The 8,233-nt window shown below is 29.8% G+C and overlaps 1 non-coding gene across 1 annotated transcript; it reads right to left on the bottom strand.

Moving 5' to 3' along the window:
- Positions 1–7,304: 7,304 nt before the first annotated feature.
- Positions 7,305–7,411, bottom strand: LOC148790367 (small nucleolar RNA R71). Its single transcript, XR_016078976.1, has one exon. It is a non-coding gene; the product is annotated as a small nucleolar RNA R71 (small nucleolar RNA).
- Between the last annotated feature and the right edge of the window lie 822 nt (positions 7,412–8,233).

The following is an 8,233-nucleotide window of genomic DNA, read 5'->3' as shown; positions in this document are numbered from 1 at the left end:
GGTCCGGTTCAAAGGTTTTATTAATCCTACACTGCATGTGCTTCGGGTCTCACTCTGGTAGCTGAGACAAGTCACCCCAACAGTTGGCAGCACACCAGTGTCAGCCTTGGCAGGATAAATCTCCCCAGACTTACCCAATGGCTGCGAACATTCTAAACTAACACAAGTCTCATTAAGAGTCCAGTTTAAGGATATTACATAGAAACACACCATAGGAACATGAATCAAATGTGTACTTTATTCATTTACAATAAATTCATAATGTACATATTTCTGATTGAAGCTAAGGGCATACAACTATCTAACATAAGTAACAATATGAAATTCTCAGTTATCATTCATAATCATATCATCAAATAGAAAAAACCCTAATATCTATTGCTTACATTAGAAAAACTTAATACATTCTTTTCAGAAAAGAAAAATTAGTAATTACAAACCACATAATCAAATTAATAAATCTGGTGTGCATAGATCTTGCCACCATCAAAAGTTCGATCTCCATCACACTTTCAGCCCAAAAATTCAAGAATCCATGATAGAAAAATTCTTTAATATATCAAAATATCTATAATACTTTTAAAAGCACGAATAGCCTCAAGAATATTTCTAGAATTTTCTAAGGACAAAAATTATCCCTCCATATTTAATTTTATTGATAAAAATGATGGCAAATAAGGTAATTGGTTATTGATATTAAATGTATTGAAAAGAGATAGTTTTAATATATTTAATGCATTCAATTCTCTCATTAAATCCAACATTTAATGTATTAACTTGAATTCATCTTCACTGAAACATATATTTAAGGCATTTTTGTTTCTTCTCATCACTAAATTTTATTAATTAAATACATACATAATAAATTAATAATTCCAATAATATAAAAACTTATACTTTTAAAATCTACCTAGAAAAAATAGTGTTTTCATCTTGGTGGTGGTAAGAAATTAAACCATTTTGGGTCAAATGGGCCAATCAATGTTGCCACAATTAAATAATAAAATTCAAAAATAGATAAAATGCAAAAAATATAGAAATAAAAAAAATTGAGAACATTTTTTACTTCACATATTCTACATACAAAAAGATAATAACTATGATAAATATGAAATGTTTTTATTATTGATGGAAAATGAATGTAAAATTTAAATCTTATATTTAAGATATATTTTTTATCATTAAATTCTACTAATTAAATCCACAACATGATAGCCTCAAGAACAATTTTGGAATTTTCGAACGACAAAATTTATCCCTCCATATTTAATTTTATTGATAAAAAATGAGGGCAGATAGGGTAATTGGTTATTGATATTAAATAAGTTGAAAAGAGGTCATTTTAAGATATTTAATGCATTCAATTCTCTCTCATTAAATCCAACATTTAATGTATTAGCTTGAATTCATCTTCATTTAGTCATATATTTAAGACATTTTTGTTTCTTCTCATCATTAAATTCTATTAATTAAATGCATACGTAATAAATTAATTATTTCAATAACATAAAAACTTATAGTTTTAAAATCTACCTAGAAACAAATAGTGGTTTCATCTAGGTTGTGGTAAGAAATTAAACCATTTTGGATCAAATGGATCAATCTATGTTTCCACAATTAAATAATAAAATCCAAAAATAGATAAAATGCATAAAAAATATAAAGAAATTAAAAAAGTGAGAACATTTTTTACATAATATATTCTACATATAAAATAATAATAAGAATGATAAATACGAAATGATTTTAGTAATGATGGAAAATGAATGTAAAATTTAAATCCTATATTTAAGATATATTTTTTATCATTAAATTCTAGTAATTAAATCCACAACACTAATTTTAATAGTATAAAAATAAATATTTTGAAAAGTAATTCAAAAAAAAAAACCATTTTCTCCTTCCCAGTGGTAGGTAAGCAATTCAACCATTTGGGGTCAAATGGGCTAGTAAATAATGCCATAATTAAATAATAAAAAATTAAATTTAAAAAAATATATAATACAAAAATTAAAAATAATTGGGCATATCTCTAATATTTTATATTCATTATACGAAACAAAAATAATTATGAAAAGTAAGCAGTATTTTATTAATGGAAAATGAATGTAAAATTTATATCCCATATTTAAGATATATTTTTTATCATTAGATTCTACTAATTAAATCCACAATATTAATTTTAATAGCATAAAAATAAATATTTTGAAAAGTAATTTAAAAACAAAACCATTTTTCCCTCTTGGTTGTAAGTAAGCAATTCAACCATTTGGGGTCAAATGGGTTAATAAATAATTCCATAATTAAATAATGAAAAATTAAATTTACTAAAATATATAATACAAAAAGTAAAATAATTGTCCATATCTCTAATATTTTATATTCATTATACTAAACAAAAATAATTATGAAATATTTAATGATGAAAATGGAAAGCCAAATTAAAATCTATGTAGAAATCAAATGATATCATAGTCAAATAACAAAATTTTTAAAAATAGAAAATAAAAAAAATCACAAAAAGAAATAAATAGCGAAAATTTTGGGCACATATCTAATGTTATATATTTATAAAATATAAAATATTGGGTGCATCTCTTATATTATGCATTCAATATATTAAACAAAAATAAGTATTATATATAAGAAATAATTTTGTCAATGATGCAAATGTAATACAAAATTTAATGTCAAACTAAAAATCAAACTATTTTTCTTTTTGGGTGGTGGGTTAGTGATTTGAGTCAAATGGATTAATCACTTATATGATAGCTAAATAATAAATCTTTAAAAAATAAAAAGTACAAGTAATCAATATATAAAAAATTATATATTAATTATGTTAAACAAAATTAAGTGTGATAAGTAAAAATTATTTATATAATATAGATGAAATATATAATTTAATTGATTCGAAAGCTAAGCTATTTTCTTATCTAGATGGTGGGTCAATGATCCAACTTTCCAAAGAAACTCATGATGCCATAATTAAATAATAAATATTTAAAAAATGATAGAACACAACAAATGAAAAAGTACAAAATTTTGTTGAAAACATTTGGGAACATTTCTATTGTTCTATATTCATCATATTAAATAAAAATTCATGTTATCACAATTAAATAATAAAATGAAAAAAATTAAAAAATTAAAAAAAATTGGGAACATTTTTAACATCATATATTTGACATATTAAACAATAATAAGTTTGATAAAAAAAGAAATATTTTATTAATGATAGAAATGGAATATAAAATTTAAAATCAATTGGAAATAAAACTATTTTCCTATTCTCTCTCATTAAATCTTATATTTAAGATATATTTTTTTCATCATTAATTTCACAACATTAATTTTAAAAATATAAAATAGATATTTTGAAAAGTAAATTGCAATTAAAATGATTTCTTTCCTCCTAGTGGTGGGTAAGCAAGTCAAACATTTGGAGTCAAATCGGTTATAACAAAAAATTAAAATAAGTCAAATATATAATACAAAATAAATAAAAAATAGGGCATATGTTTAATATTGTATATTCATTAAACTAAACAAAAATAAGTATCAAATGCAAGAAGTATTCTTAATAATGATGAAAATGAAATGCCAACTTTAAAATCTACCAATAAATAAAATGATGTTATAGTCAAATAATAATAGTAATTATTATTGTAATTCAAAATTTTCACGTGCAATGCACGTGTGATAACTCTGTATTTTGATGCCTTAACGGGCATCAGTTTAGGGTTACCTAGGCCTTAGAATAGTCAAAATGTGCCCTTTTCCCAGTTAAACTCAATATTGCAACTTCTGAAGTTCTAGGGCTGAAATGCAGCTTTTGGGAAGCTAGTGTGAAATCCAGTGAGAGAGGGGGTGTTTCAATGAAAAACTGAGCATAGGAGGTCGCGTCCTACTGTATTAGCATACTCCCCTCTCCTTATCAAACCCTAGGGAGCCTCCCCACTCATTCTTTTCACCTCTAACAAACCCTAGCCGCCCCTAACTACTAAATCCTCACATTCCATTCCTTTTAATCTCCACCCTCCATTCTAGGGCACCCTCTCTTTAGCATTCTAATCCTAGGGCGCCACCTAACTTCTAATCCCCAACATTCAGCCTTTAGCCACTAGATCTCAACCCTCTATTTCACTCTCTATCTCAGCCATTCACTCTAGGGCGCCACCCACTCATTTTAATCTCCACCTTTCAGGCCTAGGCGCCTAAATCTTCACCATCCAATCTTATGAGCCCAAATCTCAGCCATACATAATATTGGGCGCCCTCTCCTTCTCTTCTCAGCCTTATGATCACCTTAGATAAATCCTAACCCTCCATTCTCAACCCTAGGAAGCCTACATTTCTGCAAAAACCCAGTTGTCGCCTCCCTCTTTCTCTCTAATCCCAGTTATGTCCACCCTTCTCTATAAAAAGGATCCCAGGGCCCTGGAGAAGGGGTTCGTCAATGCACACAGTTCACAAGGGTAAGATTTCTTGAGGAGTTCAAGGGTTGTAGAAGGGAAGGATGCTCAGATCTTGTCAGGAGGGGTTTTTGCAAGCAATCAAGCCACTCTAAAACTACTGCCACTAGATTTGATCATCCATCCTTTTCATTTTCTTTATTTTCTTTTATATTATTTTTATTCCAGCAATCTTTTAGATTTAATTTCTGTTCGTTTGTGTGTTTTGCAGATCTGAATTCGTCCGGTTCAAGGCTAAGGTGTCTTAAGGAGTTCGAGGGCTGAACAGAGGGTGAAAGCTTGTATTTCGTCTTCCCGGACAGCTACTGCTACTAGATATGAATTTTGGATCACTTTTATTTGTTTCTTTTGTTCATTTTAGTGTTCTTTAATTTCTGAATTTTAATTATTGTCTTGTTTAATTCCAAACCTTTAATTTCAACATTAATAAATTTAATTTTCTTATTTTCTACAAATCCCAGATCCATTTTTCCTTTTATCTGACCGGAACAAAAAATAATAATTTTTATTCTTGCTTCCCTATGTGTTCGACTCTTTCCTCACCATGTACTACGTTGTTTAAGGTTATGTAAGGATTGGAAAAATTTTAAAATCCCTAAACTGGTGTTCCGAAGTGGTTAACTATTTTTGGCGCCATTGCTGGGGAAGCAATGGAGAAAATTTTTTATTTGCTTTGTCCGGATCTGTTTCATTATTTTTTTTTTATTTTTCGTTTGATTACTTGATCTGTAATCTCATTTTATTTCTTGTTTCCCTTTGATTTTGCAGGACGTAATAGCAAAAGGTGGGGTACCAAAGCGTTGCCGGACTGCTGATGAAAAGAGAAGATAAGAGAAATTGGGATTGCAATTCAGGTGTAGTCGTCCCAATTTATTCTTGTTTTTTTTTTTTCGAATTCATTTTGGTAAAGTAGTGTTTTTGAATTCTTAGTTAATTATTTTCTTTACTTGATAGATCAATTTATTTTTTTTAGGATTACTTTTTGTTTTGTTCTTAGATCTACTTTTTTTTCTTTGTTTTAATTTCTTGAGCGAAATAAATTTCTGTTTAGGATTGTTAGGTTCTATTTTTTCTTTATTTTCAGATTAAAAACTCACTTTGTTTTTCTATTCTATTTTATTTTTTATTTATGGTCGCATATTCTTTTTTTATGTTATTTTCTGTTTAATCCTTAGAGTAGAGATTTCCCTTGTTAGTATTTATTTTTGTAGTTGTTAATTCTTTTTTTAGCATAATTAATCCTTTTATTTTCGGTTTGCTGTAACTATTTGTTGTTTACGTAATTACCTCTTTAATTAATTAGTTACTTAATTGATTAATTAATTGTTGGTTAGAAGATTATTCAAAATTTTGAATTTGAGTTTAAATTTCAAATTTGAATTCAAAATTTGAATTTTAATTCGAATCTGAATTTGAATTTAAATTTCAAATTTTGAATTTCAAAAAAAATAAAAATAAAATAAAAAAAAAAATTAATATTTTAAAATTTTTGCATTTGCATTCCAACATTTAGGGTTTGATATGTTCTAGAGCATGCATCATATAGGGTTTATTTTGTTAGTTGTGAATGTATTAGGGTTTTTCATTTTTTTAATTGTTCTATTTGCTGAATTAGTTTCTTTTATTATTTTATGTTAAGTTGCTTAATTGCATACTAGAGATAACTGTTCATGCATTATAATTAGTTGCATTTATTTTGTTTATTATTTTTTGTTAATCCATTTAAGGGAAATCCAATTTAAATAAGATAAGTGGGGATTTCATCACCCTTCCTTGGCCCAAAAACCACCACCCTTTCATGTGCGGTTCACCCTAAACCTTAATTTAAAATTTGGATAGCAAGATCCTTTAGGGGGGCCCACATATTTGGTTCAAAAGTGTGCTGAATTTTAGGGAAGCTTGTGATTACTTTCCATAACCGGCGGTTGTTGTCTAAGGAAAGAGGTTAAATGGCTAAGCCTAAGCGGGTTTTGTGGTTACTTAATTAGGTCCTTGTGAGAGCAAGGGGAGCCTCCCACATCCCCACCTCTTACCTGGCTAACCAAAGGAAGTGGTGTAATTCCATGTGAACCTAAGAGAATTCACATTGGTTGAACCACTAGTTTAGGAAACCTTAGGTTAGCCCGTAGGTCGTGTGTTTGAATTGCTTGCATTTTTTTAAATTTTAAAATTTAAATTTTAAAATTTAAATTTTAAAATCTAAATTTGAATTTAAATTTCAAATTTCAAAAAAAAAGAGAAAATAAAAAATTTAAAAATTCAAATTTGAGTTTAACTTTTAGAATTTAAATTTCAAAATCTAAATTTGAAATTAAAATTTTAAATTTCAAAAAAAAGAAGAAAAAGGGACTTCTGAGTTGTATGTTGGGAAGGAGATCTCTGAGGAGAGAAATAGTAGAACCCATACCTGAGTTAGAGAGGTACCTCCATCACCAGCAACGCAACCAAATGGTCAGGATCAATGATGCACAACCCAGAAAACTAAAGGAGTATTTCACTCTGACCCAGTATAACCTTTCATCCTGCATACAGTTGCCGAATACCCAAGCCTTGTAGTATGAGATTAAATCAAGCACAATCCAGATGCTCTCTTCTTTCTATGGGAACTTGAGTGAGGACCCATACAAACACATAGATGAGTTTTTGGAAATCTATTCCACTATAAGGATCCAAAACTTTAATGATGATACCCTTAGATTAACTCTTTTCCCCTTCTCCTTGAAAGACAAAGCCAAGCACTGGTTGGGAACTATAGGGAGACCTATTAGAACTTGGGCAGAAATGCAACAAGAATTCCTTAGAAAGTTCTACCCTAGAGGATGAACCAACACCATGAGAAGAGCCATCACTGGATTCACCCAAACACCTGGTGAACAAATCCATGAGTCTTGGGAGAGAATGAAAGAGTTGATGAGAAAGTGCCCACACCATGGCCTATCTCAGTGGCAAATTGTCCAAGCCTTCTATGAAGGTTTGACTGATCAATACAGGCAAATGGTGGATGTGTTAGACAGTTTTGTATGCCCTTAGCTTCAATCCGATTTGATGTACTTTTGATATTTAGTGTAAATAAATAAAGTGCATGTTTGATTCATGTTGTTTGATATAATTTTGTGTAAGACCCTAAAATTGGACACTTATAGAGATTCGTGTTAGTTTTAAATGTTCACAGCCATTGGATAAGTCTGGGGAGATTTATCCTGCCAAGGCTGATACTAGTATTGCCCTAGACCTTGGATTATAGAGATTCGTGTTACTTGAATCCTTGAACCGGACCAGATTTCTAGTATTGCCCTAGACCTTGGAGACAGATGGACAAAACTGGAAAGTTACACCTGACCCCTAGACTCGATTATGACACTTCACTAGGTGTCGGATCGGGCTGTCTTTGATATGCCAATCAATGAGATCCTTAGTGGGGATCAAAACCCGGGTATGTTGGGACAGTCTGAGAATTCATCTGAGTGGGTGATCATAGTGACAGGATCTGCCCCTATGTCGGACAAAGGGTAATGATCGGGAATGCACTCTCTCTGATGGAAACCAAACTGCCGACAGTTGATTTCAGTCGTTGGAATTTTGTTTTGCAAAATTAATATATTTATATATATATGTACGGTTTCGAATTGTTTGCAAATGGTTTTAATTCCCGGGATCCATGTGAGTGAAGAGTGCGGCACTGTTCCTTACAGCCGAGGGCTGAGAGGTTAAGTGTAAGACCATTAAGGGCTGAGAGGTTAAGTGTAAGATCATTTAGG

The sequence above is a fragment of the Nelumbo nucifera genome, chromosome 7 (assembly GCF_055504915.1).
Source record: "Nelumbo nucifera cultivar China Antique chromosome 7, China Antique-T2T, whole genome shotgun sequence".
In the NCBI taxonomy this organism is placed as follows: domain Eukaryota; kingdom Viridiplantae; phylum Streptophyta; class Magnoliopsida; order Proteales; family Nelumbonaceae; genus Nelumbo; species Nelumbo nucifera.
The sequence above is the reverse complement of the archived record's forward strand: the minus strand, read 5'-3'. Positions and strand labels throughout refer to the sequence as shown.